General features: G+C 47.3%; 1 protein-coding gene across 1 annotated transcript in view; it reads left to right on the top strand.

Moving 5' to 3' along the window:
* The window catches only part of MAP4K5 (mitogen-activated protein kinase kinase kinase kinase 5), a 686,515-nt gene that overhangs the window by 127,342 nt on the left and 538,082 nt on the right, over window positions 1–21,091 (top strand). The gene's annotated exons all lie outside the window — the stretch shown is intronic.

Here is a 21,091-nt window from a genome sequence, read left to right as displayed (position 1 = left end):
AAAACAGTTATTGGTCATAATTATCTCTTTCCGTCTGTGAATTTGAAACGAGGCTGGGTTCCCGTCTTGACGTTGCCTGACCTAGGAGAACTTGAGCATGCCGCTGAAATTGTCCTGGCGAAATCTGTGCCATCGGGCATAATCAAACGTGGTGGTTCTGTCTGGTCTGTCTATGTAAGTCGGGTTCTTCTTTGTCTCGCGCTTTTTCTCGTACTGCCGGTCTGTCGTTCCTGTCGGCCCTTTGCCTTTACTCACGCTCAGTAGAGTCGGGCATTGGGCTTTCCAGTGTCCGACATACCTACAAAAAGCGCATTGGTCTGGCCCTAAGTCTGGTCGTCTTTTGCATAGTGTCGGGGGATAAGTTGTGGGTAGCGGTGTCCTGGGGTTGTCCTGTCGGTATATTTCTCTACTTGGTTTGTCCTCGTCTTTTCTCTGTCGTTGCATAGCCTCTCTGCGCCACATACCGAGACTGTCGAGCATAATTGGCGTTGTCTTATTATTTCGAAGGGCTATTTCTAACGTTTCTATTTTATCAAGGTCAAAGGATCCTGCCAGTGGCCACTGTTTGTCTTGACTCTCTCCGGTATACCTGTGCCACAATTTATTATAGGCTATGGTGACTAATCCATAGTTTATGAACATGTCCTTATTAGGGGTGCCTTCTAGTGGAGCTATATGGTCCACCTCTAATACACGGTCCGGGCTAAACAGGTTATTAATCAGTGGGGAGAAGACAGACATGACGGCTCGTAACGAGGGACTAAAAAGTCAGCACTGCCTATCTTATCACTAGGTGCAAAGACTGGACAGAATATTTCTATTCAACGTTGTTTGCAGGCAGTGAATACCTCATGGATCAAAAAATAACAAAAAGACCAATAAATAACAATGGGGAGAATGAGTAGGTCCGCAAAGATCTGCGTTACCTACCCTTTTCACTATCTGCAAAAAGGGTGGTCTCTTCCCTGTTTGCAGACAGGGAATCTCCAGGAAACAATAGTTTTGCGAACAACAGTTCAGTTTCAAGTAATTATTGAGTGGGGGAGAAAAAATAAGCACGGCTGCTGCCCTACCTATCCTCCACTGCTTGCAAAGAGAGAGCCCGTTGTTTCTCCGTTTGTAGACAGTGAATCTCCAAATAAATAAAGAGCAATACTAGTATTTTTAAACAATCAAACAGTCAAGCAATCATTTCGCAACTTGTCGTGATTACACGACCTTACCCGGACCATGTGGACAGTTTCTTGTCTTCCGAATCCAGCGCCCGATCGTCCTCTTTTTCTCGTATTTCTCACGGCACTCCTGATGGTCCCCAGTCAGGACCGTAGATCACTCGAGAGAGGTCTGTTCGGAACTAGTGAAGTTCGGATGATCGGCTGCCAGACGAGGGTCTATTGGGCAAGAGCTCTCCCGATCGTTGCAGTCGTTCACTCTGTCGTCGGGACCTCTCCCACTGGATCCACGAGTCGCTGATGGGCCCCACGCTTGGGACGCCAATTGTTAAAACCTGAGTCGGGTCGGGGACAATCGATATTTGCCCGGCGGTATTGCCTCTGTGACCCTCTAGTTATTTAATCAATGAAGAGGCAGGCGCTGGAGACTGGAAAGCAGGAAACAAGGTTTTTATTCTCTCCGGAGGAGAACACAACGAAACGGACAGAAGGTATCGTTCTGAGGTGCTCTAACTGCATCCCTGAGGCCTGGCCTCTTATACACACGTTTATCTGTTTATTGCATGTAACACATTCTCGTCGATACTTTGATGTACGGAAAGACATCCTCAGAATCCCCCCCCTTCCCAGCCCGTTCCCACGCAAGGTTACAGTGGAAGTCCCCGCCCCGTTCACAACAGGTGATGATCATCGCGCAGCTGGATATTCCGCCGATTCACGGTGTGTGTGGGGTTCGATCGGATCTCGTGGGATGGGGGGGGGCTTTGATCATCTCGGGGGTCCTTTGAGGAGGGAAGCTTTCTATTGTACGGGGAGGGGCATGGGATTGGTATCGGCAGAGCTGGGTGTCGGCCTGGGAACGGGGAAGACAAACGGGCACACGGGGAAAAGGGGTTTGCATCAAAGGGCCGGGGATCATAAATGGGAAGAAGGGAGGTGTTGCGCTGGGAACAAGACGAGGGCCTGGGGCAGAGCAGCGCCGAAGAGGGGTTTATGACTCAAGGCAGGTGCAAGCAGGGGGTGGTCAGCGTGCAGGCTTAGTGAAGGCGAAGGGCTATGTCAGGGGCCAGCGGCATGCAAAAGGGTTCGTTCTGATCGGGGCATCTTAAAAAAAATGGCGGGCGCGCACGACAAAAGTGTGGCATCAGGGGAAGAGGCAAGATGGCGCAGATAATGTTCACCAAAACGTACTAATTTTCAACAATACGCATGGGGTCAAGAGGAACGCAGTCAGAAGGGGACGCTGTGGATACACACACATCAGTTACATGCAGCCGTGTAAGTCCACTAGATGAAACCAGTTGTGTGCATTATAGTCCAGCACTGTCTATTACAAGCATGGTCCACAGGTAAAGGCATGATTCGACTATTTATAGATACTCCATTGCCGACCGCGACATCACCAAATATTATTTGTAAGAGTTTTACATCGTGTGTGTATTTATATGTAGCATGTTTTTCTCTGTGTAATTGGGTGTATGGTGCTAGTATTTGCGTGCACTGTGTGTGTAATATGTTAGGGGATGTGTGTGTTTAGTAAAGGCGCAGACTGGTGTATTAATTTGTTGTTCAACTTTGTGGGAGTGTGTGTGTCATGTTTATGTAGTATAATTTCAACCTAATGATAGTTCCCCACCTCGCGCTCTGTGACGTCGGTGTCTGAGCTCAGGGCGTTGGTTATTTTCCCGTAACCATCAAATATAACTGTGCTGCTGATAACTCAGTTGACGCGTCGAGGCAAACACACGTTGCAGCATATTTGCCTACAGAATATTTGCGTACCAGCGTGAAGGAGAAATGGTCTACCTTTTATGTAACCTCTTTACCTAATTTACAACCACAGAGTTTAGGCAAGATCGCTGTTCCCTCTATACGTTTACTGATAGAATTACAATTATTGCCGAAGTTTGAAAAAGTTGTTCGATTAACTTTGACACAAACCACGACTCGTTTAGAGTGTTTCCGGGAGATAGAACTAGAGATTGGAGGTCTAATGTTCAATAAAGACACCAGGAAGGATTTTCGGTCTGTTCCTGTGTTATTTGTACGATGTGTGTGTTGGGGGCACGGGAGCTTCAAGGGTGGGAACTCAAATCATTACTCGTCTCGGCTCATACTAGATACCCACAGCGAGATTAGTCTTTGAGGTCAGAAATGTTACAATGCGAAATAAAAGAAATGGGGGCGAGCGAGCATGTGAAGAGGGCGATATATTTCATAAACCCCAGGTACAGTCAGTAATAAATCTCTCCTGATAGGCTGCCGCTGGAAACCCGGCGCCAGCGCCAACAACATTATCAGCACTCAAAACATCCCAAGAATGAGGAGACGCCCCTCCCAGGCCGCGCGTCCCACTGCACAGCCGCTGACAGTAACTCGCAGAAGAGTCCCGGTACACGGGAGAGCGCAAACTTCTCTAAAGTCGACGAAAACAGCCCAAAGTGAAGCAGCTGACCCAGGACCCCAACTTATTGCGAAACACGAGTTCTAACCAGACTCAGCTGCATCATGGGGTACGGAGAAGAATTCCATGAACACGCAATGGAAGGAACAGGTGCCGTTGCTGCCCTTAGGACAGCGAGTCTACAGTGTGTCTTGCTCACGCTGCTTGCATGCGCCAGTAGGCTCACTGATTGTTTGACAAAGTCCACCAATCAAAAAGCTTATTTGGTAGTTGCCAACCAATCAGAGAGCCAACTGGCCCGTGCAGGCAGTGTGAGCAAGACACTCCGTAGACTCGCTGTCTCATGGGCGTGTCAAAAAAAGCCACAGTGTGGTAACCAAAACCGCTACAATCAAATGACAACACAACGTTTTAAATAAATATCTGCGGTGCCCAATTGAAAGCATGTGCGGTAACAAAAGTCCTTCTACAGAAAATACCTTTACCCCAATAAATCTATTGCTGCGCGAGTAGTGCTGCGCACTGGAACGCTAGGCGCGAGACCTAAAAACGGCTAAACTTGATGAAGCGTGTATATTATAATTTACTACTGTTCACTTGGGACCTTACTTGGTTAGAAACACTGCTGCTTCAAGGAATTCACAATCACTGCAAACAAGCCGAAACACTGCACTGCTGCTTTTGCACAAAAGAACTATACGAGAATAATTTCCCCTTTCTTGAAAAAATATATAAACACAAATTACTTGAAATGAAGCTTCAAAGAACGGTTACACTGCACACGACTGCGTGATTCCATTGACAACGTAAACCAATTTTCCGTTCTAATTTATTTACTATTGTCCATCATTACTTAGGCTGCTTATTCTTCAAGTAAAGTATTTTCAATCGTATTGTTTTTTAATCTGGAATACTTTTTAAATTTCAATTTAGGTGACTCTCTTGTGCTTGCCTTCTAAAGTTTGCTTAGGCTCACCTTTTTCTAAAACATTAATTTCATGCTCATACTTTTAGAGGTGCCTGCTTCGCAAGTCTGTCTGGTGTTGTGTTTGGTTGTGTGCGAGTACCTCAGCCCCTCTCTCTCTCTCCAGCACTTTCCCATATTACAAATATGATTTCGGAACTTCCTTCTTCCACGCTACTCGTAGTTTTGTTTTTGCGTGTCCCCCTCTATTACCACTTTATAGATTAAATACCTGTACCCTGCTCATTCAGTCCTAATTCAGGACATGGGAGAACTTTAACCACAAGTGCAAACTTTACATTTAGAGATAGATGCTAGCAAAAAAAAAAAAAATCAAACGGATTATTTATGCATTCTTTTATGTTTGTCTACATGATCTTTTGGATTTTTTTCATAGCCAATCGTTTATTTTTCTGAATTCATTCCCGGGCAAAACACATTTTTGGGTCCAGCAGGTACGCGGCCTGCAGCGCAGGCCTGAAAAAGGAGGTATGAAGCGCTAGCATTTTTACACAGCACATCCTCGACTCGACCCGAGGTTATTGGAGCGCTTTACATGAGCACCAGTTACATCACACAAGGACACATTCATATTTTTGTTGTTAAGCACGGTAAGATTAAGTGATTAGTCCGGAATCACAGGATGTTCTGCCTGTGCCGAGGCTCGAGCCTGGTTCCCCAGTTACAAAGCCGGTAGCTCTGTCCATAGAGCCATATCCTTTACGCGCCTTCTGTGCTGAGAACAGCAGTCTCTCTTCTTAGCCCACATAACACACTTTTGCTTGGTGTTAAAAAAAAAAAAAAGACTTATTGGCTGCTTTTCCTCTAAAGTTATTTTTCTTTATATTTGCCGTTGCATCTCACACGCCTGAGACATGGTGAGTTTATCCTGTCATTGTCTATTTCCTACTTATTCATTTAACACAGCCGCAAGGTCGCAGAACTAGTCAAATAGCCAACATAGGTACAAACAATGCATCTAATTAAACAATCCCACCGCCATTGTGGCTCTCACTCACTCTTCCTTTTCACACTCTCTTCCTGTACTCTCGCTCCTACACTGTGTACACCCCTCACCCATATCTGTCTAGCAGTCCATGCCCGCTTTGTTCCCCCTATGCTGCCTTCGGCACAAATCACTAGCCATGTTTTCGTAGAGAGTTATTAACTGAATGGGCAGAGTTCAGAGCGGACCACTCCAGGGGAAGGGGAGAGAGCGGGGACAGTTTATGGCAAAGCAGTTTATTTTCACTGATATTTACCCCACTGATAACAGAGCATGCTTGGCCTGTGTCTACTAGGATGTTGTTAGCTTACGTTAACAAAAGATGAAGCAGGTGAGAGGTTCACCTTTCCACAATCCTTATCACAGTCTAAAAAAAGCTTCTTTAATTTTACGAACTAGTCTTTCAAAACCTAATTCAAGCCTTAGTAACTACAACATCCAACAATGTCATTTTTGCTGAAACATTTCCGTAGTTTAATTTCCAAAACCTTCAAGACTTGACATGGTAAATGCGTTGTCATAATAACATAAAACGGTTATGAGTGCACATTTATAAACATTCTCCTGCATAAAGCAATAGGCTAGGCATTTAATTGCCCTGGTTTCAAGCACTAACTAGCTCTTACTCCCCAAGTACCTATGTGTTGTTGAACCATAATCTTTTTAAAGCGGTTGGGAAGGCTTCAGTGTCCGGATTTGTATCTTTAACTTTGGCCACTTTATTCTTTCTGTTGAATGCAGTGTCAAATCCACTCTTACCACATAGTGAAGTGAGGGTAGGAGATTTCTGTGTGCTCAATCCTGCGAGCTACAAAGAGTGTCTTTTGTAAATATTTCCACAGCAGTACCCAGGAGCATGGTTTTGTGATCGCTGAGGAGGTTTTTTCGCGCTGGCTTGCACGCTGGTCTTGTTATACTGCCCTGCCAAGCGTTTGGGACTTTAACCGCATGCGTGCGGGCGGAATTCCGCCCGTACGCTGAGTTTTTTAAAATCGCATGTTACGTGACGAGCTGGGCTCGTCATGAGCGTGCGAGGAGGCTACCTCATGACGAGCCCAGCTCGTCATGAGCGTGGAAGGGGTTAATCTTTGTTGTAGGCAGTTGAAAAGAGAGATGAGTTTCTAGCCCATGAATTCGACTTTTTCTGCATTACGTAGGATGAAATGGTTTATCTGGTTTTCGGGCTGTATGATGAAGTGACAGGTTTTGATAGATTGTATCTAAAAGGTAGCTGAGGCAGAAGTCAACTCTCGCTTTTTGTTGATTAGTGTTCATGCTGATATATAACATTGACCTATTCATTTAACCTGCACACACCACCTGCAGAGGGCTCCTTGAAACCGGATTTCTCCTGGTGCTTTAGAAGAGTTTTGATTAGAGTGCTTCTGTTAAGCTATTGAACATTGATTGACCGGTACCGTAAGGTTCTGGAAGAGTGTCTCCCAGGACTGATCCATTGTGTAAGAAAGTTCTGCCGCCTTTTAGTATTTGAACTTAACCTTGCAAGGCTGCAAAGCATTTTTTTAAATCTTATCTTGCCTTCTGACATTTCTCATGGACAAATACAGAGAGATTCAGCTAGATAGTTTTCGTGGGGCATTGTTATTGATCCATATATACATCCGACATCTTAGCTTATTGCTTATTAAGTGTTTTTATGGCTTTTTTGATAAGAAAAATAAACCAAAAATGACTTGTAGGGGGGAAAAAGACAACCTCTCCCCCTGCTTTTCCACCCCTGCCAAGCTGCGCAGTTGCTTTGATATGCAAGTACAGCTCAAGTGTCCGTTGTGCGAACCAGGAGTGTATATCCTCTGTTATTGACTAAATCAATATTCAATGGCTAGGGTCTTTTGTGCTCAAAGTTGTTGATAAGCCACATCTCTGCATTCTGTAGCGAAGTATTTCAGGAGTGAAGACCACAACTTCAAAAAGGATTGTTTGGTACCCCTGATTGAGTACTGGGTTTTGTCCATGCATAAGATGTTCTATAGTCTAGAGTTATACACTCATGGAGGTGGGGGAATCAGTGTCTGCCTCATTTCGACAGAATCATTTGCTTGGCCGAAAGGAACAGAATATGGATCAGAGCCACACACCTCCTGTGTGTTCCCCATTACTAAGCATGGGCGGATTTTGAGAATTGGCAATCCGCGAAATTGCGTATTTACGGATTCGCAATCCGCAAAATCCGCGAACTATCGCGAATTTGCGGATTTTAATTTTTTTTTGTGTTCGCCAGGATTTCTGCCAGTTCGCAAGGATTTTGTACCAGTTCGCAAACGCGAGATTACTTTTCGGGTAGCAACGGTCGCGAACATGTTGTTTCTACATCTGGTTCATCACAGCACCCTCTGTTTCACCACTGCCACCCTCTGTTTCACCACTGCCACCCTCTGTTTCACCACTGCCACCCTCTGGCTCACCCATGCCACCCTCTGGCTCACCCATGCCACCCTCTAGTTCATCACTGTAGATTATGGGTGGAAAAGCACACCTGCCCTGCCTCAACTGACATAAATGAATTAGGGGCTGATTAATGTGTTTCTGAATTTGAACTTCCTGGCTGGCCTGCTTCCTTATCTGTAATTGCTTTTTCTGAGCCTGCTGTGAGGGTCAGAGCAGGGTCATAGAATAGTTGCAAGTAGGCAACTGAACTCTGAAGGGGCCCCTCAGGAAGCACTACAGGGAATGGTTACTAATGATAAGATTGAACTTTTGCACCTGCTGAGTGCTTTCAGTTTTGCCAAAATCCAAATATCCAGCAGCATCCACAAAATGTAATCCTTCCAGGCACTACAGGGAATGGTTACTAATGATAAGATTGAACTTTTGCACCTGCTGAGTGCTTTCAGTTTTGCAAAAATCCAAATATCCAGCAGCATCCACAAAAAGTAATCCTTCCAGGCACTACAGGGAATGGTTACTAATGATAAGATTGAACTTTTGCACCTGCTGAGTGCTTCCAGGTCAAGATCCAAATCAAAGTGACCAGCACATGAAAAAAGCACTGAGAGGAGCCTGCTGGACAGGAACAGGAAGTTGGAGACTGTGGGGCACTTCCTTCCTCCCACCCCCCCCCCCCCCCCCAAAAATGGACTCCTTGCAAAAAAAAAGTGCAGGCAAATGTCAACCTGAGGAGTTATTCTGATAAAAATCATAATTTTCAAGGTTTATGCTGCCTGCTGGTAGATTTCTTGTGCGAAATTGCAAATTTTGCAATCTCGCAATTGCGAGATTGTCGCTGCCCGCTGCATCTACGTTTTCGCAAGTGTTTACTCCCGCGAAATTGTATAGTATTCTAGTTGGCAAGTGCGACCAAGCAAAAAAATCCGGTTCGCACGGATTTACGTATTTTCGGTAAGTTCGCGAGAGTTCGCGGATTGCGAATTTACCGAAAATCCGCGAGCGGAACGGATTTTACGCCCATGCTTACCCATTACACGTTTGTAAACCTCACTAGCAGGATGTCCCCTGGGTCCTTCGGGCTCGGTCTTTTAAGGGTCTCTTGTATAGCTTTTAAAAGATTCCCTAAACATATCACATCCCCAAATTATATGTGCCATTCTTTCTTTTCTCTGTCATCCCCTCTTGCGTCTGTCTGGCCTGTTGCTGTTCAAGGCATATAAGCTTATCAGGACCTGGTGCCAAAAATTGAAGAGTTTGCCAACCTGATTATTATGTCCCACCGTTCTTCTCTAAAGGATTTCCCCAGTTCTACCTCCCAACTACTCTGAAATAGAGTCCTCCCAATTACCTCTCTTGGGGTGCAGTTTGCAAATTCGAGAAATATTTTTTTTTATTGATACCCATTGTAGCAGTTTTTCAAATGGTGGTAGGGGTCTCCTGACAGCTGCCTTCATATCTTAGTGTAGCACCCAGTGCTGGATTTATGTGTACCTGAATGTATATGCTTCTTTTAATCCATATTGCCTCTTGATTTGCTCAAAGGATTTGTTGGCTGCCTTGTTGAATAAGCCCCCAATTTGTGTGCATCCTGCTTAGTGCTGATTATGAAAGGCCTCCTTATTGAGCTTCGGTGCAAATGTCGAGTTTCCTATGATCGGGACAGGCGGAGTTCAAGGCGAAGTGGGTTTACACTCTGTGCCAGTAGAGGTCATCTTCTAGCGAATGAGACGTGCTACGGATTGACAACATCACATAGCATCTCTAATTCTTTCTCTTTTAACTGAAACCGTTGTAAACTGTTACTAATCCTTTCTGGCTTGGCAGTTTCTATTCTGTAAACCTAAACTGTATTGCAAATTTACAAAGCATCATAATGCCAAAGGCCTTTTTTCTGATGGATACTTCTAACTTCAGATTCCTCAGCTCGTGAGTTTACCCAGAATGGATCTCGAAACTTTAAAAGTAGTGCTCTTGCGCGCCTGTAGGTTGCATTGTGTGGCTGTGTGCTGACCTTGTTCTGCTCCAGCAGTCGTGAAACACCTCGAAGACTGCAAACCTCCCTATATTGTAGGGGTACACTGTCAACGTGACGAAGGCACACCTGGCTCCCATGCAGATGCTCCCGTTCATCAGAGCTATTCTAGAAATGCTACGGTTTCGTATCTTTCACCTGGAGCAGAGAGTCCTGGACACTTAGTTGTTTCAGCCTCTGTTCTAGATCTCATTGCGGTTGATGGAGGCTTGTGGGGTTGTTGGCCTCCTTCATCCTCCTAGCTAAACCTACCAGGTGGCACATGCGCGCTCTGCAGTGGGACCTCGAATCCCAGTGGGCTCAACATCAGGGAAATCTGATGGACTGTATCCAAATTTCGTAGGAAACTGCACAAGATCTGTAGTTGTGACTACTGGACAGCAATTGGGTAAGTGGCAGGTCCCTTTCCTTACCCCACCCAGAGCTGACCGTGGTAATGGATGCATCACTGCTGGGTTAGGAAGCCATCTGGGAGAAGTGGAGATCAAAGGCCTCTGTTCTCCTGTAAAGACTAGACTCCACATCAATTTGTTGAAGTTGAGGGTGATTCGCTTGGCTTGAACGTCTTCCTGCGCATATTAAGGGAATGCTGGTGCAGGTGCTCACAGACGATAACACCGCCATGTGGTACTGCGTTAGTCTTATGCCCCATGACAAGAGGCTCTGTGCCTCTGGATGTGGCTGTACCGCCAAGGTATTTCCTTAGTGGTAAACCACCTGTCAGGATCTTTAAACACCAGGGCCGACAAGCTCAGCCGCAGGATGATGAAAAGTTGCACCTGGAGCTGGCATAGGGTGTCTTCCCACAATCGGGAGACCCTAGGTAGATCTTTTCGACACCACAGAGAACGTGCAGTTTCACCACTTGTGAGTTGGAATTTCAAAAAGCAGCTCTTTCTCTCGGACACTCCTCTGTCTAGATTGGAGGTTGGGCCTCCTGTATGTCTTCCTGCCAGTGCCTCTTCTGGCCTGATTTTTGACGAAGATCGGGAACAACCAGAACCAAGTAATCCTAGTGGAAATGGATTGGTCCCGGAGAGTGCGGTTCCCAGAACTCCTGGGAATGAGCTTTTGTCCTCCGATAAAATTGCAGCTCATTGGTGTATGGGTGCGCCTCCTGACAAATTGACCCATTACAGGCAAAAGTATCTCAATTTTTAGGTCTCGCGCCTAGCGTGAAACACTGCGCAGCAGTGTTCGCGCAGCAGGAGTCCTTTTCTCCGGGTTTTCTAAATGGACCTGGAAATTCCACACCCTCGTGCGTGTTCATTTCCTATGGGCCATTTTGATTGGGCTTTGCGTGCGTGTTGTTTTTTAACAGAACACGCAATAGGCCATAGGCGGTCGCGTATATCAAATAAACTTTCAACTGTCAACTATGAATGGTGTTTCTCTGTGGCAGCCCTAGCACAATTAATGAGCTTCTAATCAAGATAAGAAAAAGAAATATATGCAAGCACAGAAAGTCGATGCTAAATCCACACAGCAGCAGAAGAGGAGTTGAGCCACTAAACTTTATCACTTCCTATAGCAGAGTCTGAGTTTCAATACCATTCCTTTTACTTGACCTATCGGAGAGAGCCTGCATCCTTGCACCATCTCTATGGCAAATAAGACACTGCTCCCTTTCAATGGAAGTGCCGGGATCTTCCCAAATTCCTTGAATTAGCGGTGATATCTTTGTGCCATATTCCCCCGCTATTGGGATCGTAACCATGGGGATGTGGATCTCTGCGCCTTGTTGTGTGGCATTTCTAAGGTCTTCTACCATCCTCTTCTCTATGTATTGGGTCTTATGCCCCCCCCTGCTCACAGCAGTATTGAAATGTGGGAAAGCACATTTATGAATATAAGCATTGAAATATCTCTAACGCTATCAAGGCTTTGTTGCGGGCTTTCTAGCTCCCTGTGCCCGATCAACTTTCTCCATCGAGTATTTTTGGGGGTGGGGATTGTCCTTTTGCTTTAGGTAATCCTCGAGTACCTCATTGTGTCTCTACAAAATACACCTTTTTCTGCCCCACTAAATAGGATGTTTCCAAGGAGGACTTCCACTCTCTTGCTCAGCCATTCAAGCAGGGCCGGTTCCTGGATTTGCCAGGCCCTGGGCGGCTGAAAGGAAATGTGTGAGGCCCCTCTAATGTAGATAAGTGGCCCTTTGCAAGGAGACCATTCACAGACACTGTGGGAGGCCTATTGTCCAGCATTTTGTCGCCCCCCCCAGTTTTAACTTTGAGCCCACAAGCATTTCTCACACCTTCAGTCTGATAGGTGTGAGAATTGCTTGTGGGCTAAAAGTTAAAACTATGGGGGCGCCAACATGATGGACAATGGGCCTCCCACAGTGTCTGTGAATGGGTCTCCTTTCAATTGAAGGGAGCGTTTCCCTCCCTTATGTATCCAGATACCATCCCTGAGAGGCCCGGGGAGGGGGGGCCCCTCCATTTCAAAGAAAGGTGACACCTTTCTTTGAAATGGATCGCCAGGGAACCGACAGGACACATCACCAGTGTGTGGCCCCATGTTGGTGGGCTGAATGAGAGGCCCTGGGCAGCTGCCCACGCTGCCCATGCCTAGCGCCGGCCCTGCATTCAAGCACAACCTCTCTCCCGCCAACACTATTATGGGCTCTAGAGGGCCTACAGGGGACGCACACTGCAGAGGAGGGTCTCTGTTAATACCGTATATTCTGACTCTCACTCACTTCCTCTCGGCCGACAGGCCTCTGCTCACTCTGCATGTCGGGCCCGTAGGCGGCTCACAGCGAGGCTCGGGTGGGGGTGAGAGTTGCGCCTCGGTGATGCAGCTGCAGAGGGCTCTCAGGCAATGGAGGAGGCGATGCGGGTTTTCCCTCCACACATTGTCGGTGTCTCTTTGTGGTGTGAAGCTCCCATGTGTTTCATGCATGCTTTGCAGTGCACTGCCACATACTGCCAGTGTCTCAGAAAGAAGCTGAACATGTTTCTTCAGTGCACTGCAGCGTGCTGCATCACTGTCTGTCTCCAGTCACAAAGAGCCAGTGGCCACACCCTTTTTCACCCTTACATGGCGGTGCAGTTCCCCACACTTCCAGCAGTGAGGCGTACTAGTGTTCCTCTCGTTAGCTGCAGCATGGCGCCTTCTCGCCTGTATTTTGCTTCAGTATGAATCCCTGCCCTTGTCGTCTGCAGGTCTCTGCCTACTGTATGGTATGCACTGCAGAATGTCACTTTACAGTGGTCTCTCACACAATGTAGTCTGACTTTGACCATTGCCAGTATCTTGGTGCAATGTGGAACACTGCGTCACTTTCTCCCATGCACCACATCATAAGTCAGTCGAATGCCTGTATCTGCTGCAGTGTGGAGCTCTGCATCGGTTCCCTAGATAGACTGCAGTCTACCTCCACTCACTTCCTGTATCCCTGAAGCTCTGCATTGGTTCCCTATATGCGCTGCAGTATACCTCCACTCACTGCCCGGATCTGCTGCAGTGTGGCTCTCTGCATCGGTTCCCTAGATGCAGTGCAGTATACCTCCACTCGCTGCTTGTATCTGCTGCAGTTTGAAGCACTGCATCGGTTCCCTAGATGCAGTGCAGTATACCTCCACTCCCTGCCTGTATCTGCTGCAGTGTGAAGCACTGCATTGTTCCCCTGATATGCTGCAGTATACCTCCACTCGCTGCCTGTATCTGCTGCAGTGTGGCGCTCCGCGTCGGTTCCCCTGATATGCCTCAGTATACCTCCACTCGCTGCCTGTATCTGCTGCAGTGTGGCGCTCCGCATCGGTTCCCCTGATATGCTGCAGTATACCTCCACTCGCTGCCTGTATCTGCTGCAGTGTGGCGCTCCGCATCGGTTCCCCTGATATGCTGCAGTATACCTCCACTCGCTGCCTGTATCTGCTGCAGTGTGGCGCTCCACATCGGTTCCTCAGACGCACTGCAGTATACCTCCACAGTGCTGCTTGTTTTTCATGCTAGTTTCCCCTTCTACCTTTCAGGGCCCTCTTGTTTTCTCCTGATTGTGAAATTACCTCACAGCCCATCGCGACCTCAGGACAGTAAGTCACTGTTTCACTATACCTTCTAGATTGATAAATTCTGTCACTATCCGCATCACACCCTTTTCCAGGTGTGTTCATTATTGGCTGGAAGTGCTTTCGCGAAGCACTTGTATACTATACTATATAGCACTAAAGCTGGGGGTTATCGAGGTGCTATGTCTCAAAGGTACCTAAGCTCCTTGTGCGCTTGCTGCCAGGCGAGTGTGTGTGTGTGTGTGTGTCAGATCTGCTTTGGACATTCGAGTTCCAGCGAGGTCAACTCGCACTTTTATCCTTATGATGACGACAAATTGAGATCAACTAGTTAATAATAATTCCATTAAAAAAAAGTTATATTTTGAATTAGCAGTTGCATAGCGCCAAATCTGCCATCGCTATGGTATCACAGCGCCTTTTGATAGTGCTTGGATGTGTTTCCGACGTTTTCATGGCAGACAAGTGTCTGATTCAGTTTAGTGCTGTGGCAGGTTATTGGAGTGGGTTTGCTAGTTTTAGCAAGTTGTAAGTGCTTCTTAGGGGCGAGAGCCGGCTGTATTCAATGGCATGCATGTGCCCGCTGTCGGGATTGGTGCGCCTTGCTTGGCAGGTGTGTATGCGCATTAAGCACCTATTGATGGATGTCTGAATTGCTAAAAAGTTACATAGTGGGCGCTGTCTATTATATTGTCCTGTCTGTGTGTCTGTCTGTGTGTCTGTCTGTCTGTGTGTCTGTCTGTGTGTCTGTCTGTGTGTCTGTCTGTCTGTGTGTCTGTCTGTGTGTCTGTCTGTGTGTCTGTCTGTGTGTCTGTCTGTGTGTCTGTCTGTGTGTCTGTCTGTGTGTCTGTCTGTGTGTCTGTCTGTGTGTCTGTCTGTGTGTCTGTCTGTGTGTCTGTCTGTGTGTCTGTCTGTGTGTCTGTCTGTGTGTCTGTCTGTGTGTCTGTCTGTGTGTCTGTCTGTGTGTCTGTCTGTCTGTGTGTCTGTCTGTCTGTGTGTCTGTCTGTGTGTCTGTCTGTCTGTGTGTCTGTCTGTCTGTGTGTCTGTCTGTGTGTCTGTCTGTGTGTCTGTCTGTGTGTCTGTCTGTGTGTCTGTCTGTGTGTCTGTCTGTGTGTCTGTCTGTGTGTCTGTCTGTGTGTCTGTCTGTGTGTCTGTCTGTGTGTCTGTCTGTCTGTCTGTGTGTCTGTCTGTCTGTGTGTCTGTCTGTCTGTCTGTGTGTCTGTCTGTCTGTGTGTCTGTCTGTCTGTCTGTGTGTCTGTCTGTCTGTCTGTGTGTCTGTCTGTCTGTGTGTCTGTCTGTCTGTGTGTCTGTGTGTCTGTCTGTGTGTCTGTCTGTGTCTGTCTATGTGTCTGTGTGCCTCTGTGTGTGTCTGTGTGCCTCTCTGTGTGTCTGTGTGCCTCTCTGTGTGTCTGTGTGCCTCTCTGTGTGTCTGTGTGCCTCTCTGTGTCTCTGTGTCTAAGTGTCTCTGTCTGTCTGTCTGTCTGTGTCCGTCTGCCTGTGTCTCTGCCTGTGTGTCTCTGCCTGTGTGCCTCTGTCTGTGTGCCTCTATCTGTGTGTCTCTGTCTGTATGCCTCTGTGTGTCTGTGTCTGTATGCCTCTGTGTGTCTGTGTCTGTATGCCTCTGTGTGTCTGTGTCTGTATGCCTCTGTGTGTCTGTGTCTGTATGCCTCTGTGTGTCTGTCTGTATGCCTCTGTGTGTCTGTGTCTGTATGCCTCTGTCTGTGCGTCTCTGTCTGTGCGTCTCTGTCTGTGCGTCTCTGTCTGTGCGTCTCTGTCTGTGCGTCTCTGTCTGTGCGTCTCTGTCTGTGCGTCTCTGTCTGTGCGTCTCTGTCTGTGCGTCTCTCTGTGCGTCTCTCTGTGCGTCTGTCTGTGCGTCTGTCTGTGTGTCTGTCTGTGTGTCTGTCTGTGTGTCTGTCTGTGTGTCTGTCTGTGTGTCTGTCTGTGTGTCTGTCTGTGTGTCTGTCTGTGTGTCTGTCTGTGTGTCTGTCTGTGTGTCTGTCTGTGTGTCTGTCTGTGTGTCTGTCTGTGTGTCTGTCTGTGTGTCTGTCTGTGTGTCTGTCTGTGTGTCTGTCTGTGTGTCTGTCTGTCTGTCTGTCTGTCTGTCTGTCTGTCTGTGTCCGTCTGCCTGTGTCTCTGCCTGTGTGTCTCTGCCTGTGTGCCTCTATCTGTGTGTCTCTGTCTGTATGCCTCTGTGTGTCTGTGTCTGTATGCCTCTGTGTGTCTGTGTCTGTATGCCTCTGTGTGTCTGTGTCTGTATGCCTCTGTGTGTCTGTGTCTGTATGCCTCTGTGTGTCTGTCTGTATGCCTCTGTGTGTCTGTCTGTATGCCTCTGTGTGTCTGTGTCTGTATGCCTCTGTGTGTCTGTGTCTGTATGCCTCTGTGTGTCTGTGTCTGTATGCCTCTGTGTGTCTGTGTCTGTATGCCTCTGTGTGTCTGTGTCTGTATGCCTCTGTGTGTCTGTCTGTGTGTCTCACTTTGTGTCTGTCTGTGTGTCTGCGTGTCTCACTTTGTGTCTGTCTGTGTCTCACTTTGTGTCTGTCTGTGTCTCACTTTGTGTCTGTCTGTGTCTCACTTTGTGTCTGTCTGTGTCTCACTTTGTGTCTGTCTGTTTGTCTCACTTTGTGTCTGTCTGTTTGTCTCACTGTGTGTGTGTCTCACTGTGTGTCTGTGTGTCTCACTGTGTGTGTGTCTCACTGTGTGTCTGTGTGTCTCACTGTGTGTGTGTCTCACTGTGTGTCTGTGTGTCTCACTGTGTGTCTGTCTCTCTGTGTCTGTGTCTCTCTCTGTGTCTGTGTCTCTCTCTGTGTCTGTGTGTCTCAATTTGTGTCTGTCTGTGTGTCTCTGTCTCTGTCTGGGTGTCTGTCTGTGTGTGTCTGTCTCTGTCTGGGTGTCTGTCTGTGTGTGTCTGTCTGTCTGTGTGTCTCTGTGTATGCGTGTATCTCTGTCTCTGTCTGTGTATCTCTGTCTCTGTCTGTGTATCTCTGTCTGTGTATCTCTGTCTCTGTCTCTGTTTGTGTATCTCTGTCTCTGTATCTTTGTCTCTGTTTGTGTGTCTCAGTGTACGTGTGTCTGTGTCTCTCTGTCTGTGTCTCTCTGTCTGTGTCTCTCTGTCTGTGTCTCTCTGTCTGTGTCTCTCTGTCTGTGTCTCTCTGTCTGTGTCTCTCTGTCTGTGTCTCTCTGTCTGTGTGCGTCTGTCTGTGTGCGTCTGTCTGTGTGCGTCTGTCTGTGTGCGTCTGTCTGTGTGCGTCTGTCTGTGTGCGTCTGTCTGTGTGCGTCTGTCTGTGTGCGTCTGTCTGTGTGCGTCTGTCTGTGTGCGTCTGTCTGTGTGCGTCTGTCTGTGTGCGTCTGTCTGTGTGCGTCTGTCTGTCTGTCTGTGTCTCTGCCTGTGTCTCTGCCTGTGTCTCTGCCTGTGTCTCTGCCTGTGTCTCTGCCTGTGTCTCTGCCTGTGTCTCTGCCTGTGTCTCTGCCTGTGTCTCTGCCTGTGTCTCTGCCTGTGTCTCTGCCTGTGTCTCTGCCTGTGTGCCTCTGCCTGTGCGTCTCTGTCTGTGCGTCTCTGTCTGTGCGTCTCTGTCTGTGCGTCTCTGTCTGTGCGTCTCTGTCTGTGCGTCTCTGTCTGTGCGTCTGTCTGTGCGTCTCTGTCTGTGCGTCTCTGTCTGTGCGTCTCTGTCTGTGCGTCTGTCTGTGCGTCTGTCTGTGCGTCTGTCTGTGTGTCTGTCTGTGTGTCTGTCTGTGTGTCTGTGTGTCTCTGTCTGTGTGTCTCTGTCTGTGTGTGTCTGTCTGTGTGTCTCTGTCTGTGTGTCTCTGTCTGTGTGTCTCTGTCTGTGTGTCTCTGTCTGTGTGTCTCTGTCTGTGTCTCTGTCTGTGTGTCTCTGTCTGTGTGTCTCTGTCTGTGTGTCTCTGTGTGTCTCTGTCTGTGTGTCTCTGTCTGTGTGTCTCTGTGTGTGTGTGTCTGTGTGTCTCTGTCTGTGTGTCTCTGTCTGTGTGTCTGTGTTTCTCACTCTGTGTGTCTGTCTGTGTCTCTGTCTGTGTGTCTGTCTCTGAGCTATTGTTGTTGCATTATTTAGCATTGCCAATAGCTCAAACTTTAATAATGCGAGACCTATTGCATTGTAAATGCTTGTTGTTGTTTGTTCTCTTCCTTGTCAAGCGAGGATTTGCCTTGGGCACTGTTAACCGCTTCGCAGCGGGGGTAATTCCCCCGCTGTGCTAGGGGGGCGGGGGCGCGCACAGCGCCGCGGTGCTCGTGACTAGCTGAGCTCGTCACGCAGCACGGTGGCACTGTGCTCATGACGAGCTGAGCTCGTCATGACCGCGCCCGTTTTTCAGAACGTTCAGCACAGCGGGGAAATTAGCCCCGCGTGCGAGCGTTGCACGGCTCATGACGAGCTCAGCTCGTCATGAGCACACGAGCACCGTGCTCATGACGAGCTGAGCACCGAAAAGGTTAAGGACAACGCTTTCGGCTTTCATGTGGTTGTCCGATCAGATTTACTTATTTAAACACCTGTTGTAATGAAAGTTTTGAAAGGTTTGCAACCTTTGTCATGCCTTAGTGAGACTTGCACTCAGTCTTTACGTTTTTGATACACCCCTTTTGAGCTGTTGCACAGTTGTTCTTTAAGACCTCTTTGAAGACAGCCTTTCTCATTGCCAAATATTGGCTAGGTTCTGAGCGAGCTGCAAGCTCTTTCCGTCAATCTACCTTCTACTACCTTCTTCCCAGATACGCTGGTGTTGAGGACCCTAGCTTCCTTTCTTCTAAAAGTGGTCACTCCATTTCATGTCAGGCAGGCTATGTGTAGTAAATAAAGATAAATAATTCAAATAATCCAAGGAAAGTTGGTACTGGTTTAATGGTAACAGCACAGTACTCTCTTCTTCAAGTCCCAGCAGAATAATGCCAGTACAACACATTTACAGATAAACAATTCCAATAGAGAATCTTCTGACACATGCATGTGCACAGAACAAATGAACAGCATCTTAAAAGGGAAACACAATATAAATAATCTTAAAAGGGAAATAGTACAGATATGAATGAAGTGAAAATGCTACACATTTCACCTCTTAAGAAATTGAATGACACAAAGAAACACATTTAGAAACACGTCTGACACTCCAGACTTTACCATCTTGCGTGACAACACTGTTACGATTTACCTTCACAATTTTAATTGGTTTACCAAATTTAATATCACCTTTAGAGATCAAACCAGGTTTGCGAATCCTCACCCAATCACCACACTCAAACATTGGTACTTTAACCTTCATCCGAACATCATAATTACTTTTTATCTTATCTTGCTTCATTTCAACTTTATGAGCTACACCAGTAACATCAACTAAAACATCATGAGGAATAGTACTCTTCTTAAACCCACCACGGACACAATTTAGATGTGGGATCCCTACCTCTTAACAACTGAAAAGGAGAAATCTCAGTAGTCGAATGAGGTGTTATCCGATACAACCAAAGTCTCTCCCTTAACCTTTCTCTCCACAAGCTACCAAAAGTGCGAGCCCAAAGAATATCTTGTTTGAGCACCCTGTTGTATCTCTCAACTTGTCCCTTCCCCTTGTGAAAAGGTAGGGCCGAATTCGACCAAGAACCCTTCAGTATTTGCCCGGCGTTAGCCGCCTCTCATACCATTCGAGATTACCAAACAAAGAGGCAGGCGCTGGAGACGGAAGGCAGGAAACAGGAGTTTATTCCGACGGAGCAGAACACGTCAAATCAGACAACAGGGTATCTTCTCGAGGTGCTCTAACCGCATCTCTGAGGCCTGGCCTTTTATACACAGGTTTATGGCTTTATTACATACACTGCATCCGTAATGTTTCTTTGAAGGACAGAAAAGACATCCTCGGAATCCCCGGTCCAGGCACGTTCCCACACACATCTACAGTAGAGTTCCTACCCCGATCTCAGCATGTGGTGGTTATCGCGCAGCTGGACATTCCGCTGGGAACGGGGATGTGTGTGATCAGTCGGATCTTCGGGGTGCGAAAGCATTGATTAATCCCTGCTCCTTTGATGTGAGGCGAGGTCCTACTGTAGGGGGCAATAAACTGCATCTGTTGGGCTAGGTGATGGCCTGGGATCAGGCCGGACAATCGGGCAGGGAGGAAGAGGCTATCAAAAGGGCCTGTTCTTTGAATGAGATGAAAGAGCGAGGGGGTTCAGCGCGGGATGTGGCTCGGAGACAGGGTCGCGTTAGAGGTGCGTGTATGGCCCAAGCAGGAGAGACCGGGGGCTGTCTGGGCGCGGGGGAATGCTTGCGAGGCCGGGGAGTGAGGGGGAGAGAGACGCGCAGGCTATTGGCAGTGGGCAGAGAGGCCACGACACACAAAATGGCTGCCACTTACGTGCATGATGGGGCCTAAAAGGGACAAGATGGCGTGGCCACTGTTTCACGATTCTCACTTTACTTTCAACAGTGGTTGTGGTGAACATAAATGAACGCCGCTTATATATACCTAATTTTAGTCATTTTCCACAGTCCCCAGTTTTTATCATAAGTTAGTTCATTCCTGTTCATGTCACAGGTGAGGGTGTACAAGCTGACATTAGTTATACAATTCGCTTTGGTAGCCCATATGCATTACAGGCAGATGGAAATAATTCTGCTATCAATGCAGACAGAATCGTACATAACCATATGTAGTCAATGTGATGGGCGGGGAGACAGTGCATACAAAATTACATTAGCTGCGTCATACGTTAGACCTTGGAGGCGGGGACATTACTTTAGACGATGTAGGAGATTCGTCCGAATACAAACATGTCATACAAAAAAATGTTCTGGCAGGGTAAGGGCTATTATCACTTGAGGTCTGGACTCCATGGGGGTCAAAACTAGACAGCATGTTCATGTGCATAACTGGTGTTCTACAATCATCAAGATACAGAGTTAACGCCTTCTTAGTTATCCATGTACAGTTGAAAGTGACCGATGTAAGGTTTCGAAAGCTCAATTGGGTGGTAATCAATACAAAGCGGTTGGGAGAGGAATTCAACTTAATACAAGGGACAGTCAAGGGGTGGCAATGTTCAAAAAAGGGTTCGTCTTTCCAGTGTCTTATTA

The sequence above is a fragment of the Lissotriton helveticus genome, chromosome 9 (genome assembly GCF_964261635.1).
Source record: "Lissotriton helveticus chromosome 9, aLisHel1.1, whole genome shotgun sequence".
In the NCBI taxonomy this organism is placed as follows: Eukaryota; Metazoa; Chordata; class Amphibia; order Caudata; family Salamandridae; genus Lissotriton; species Lissotriton helveticus.
The sequence above is the reverse complement of the archived record's forward strand: the minus strand, read 5'-3'. Positions and strand labels throughout refer to the sequence as shown.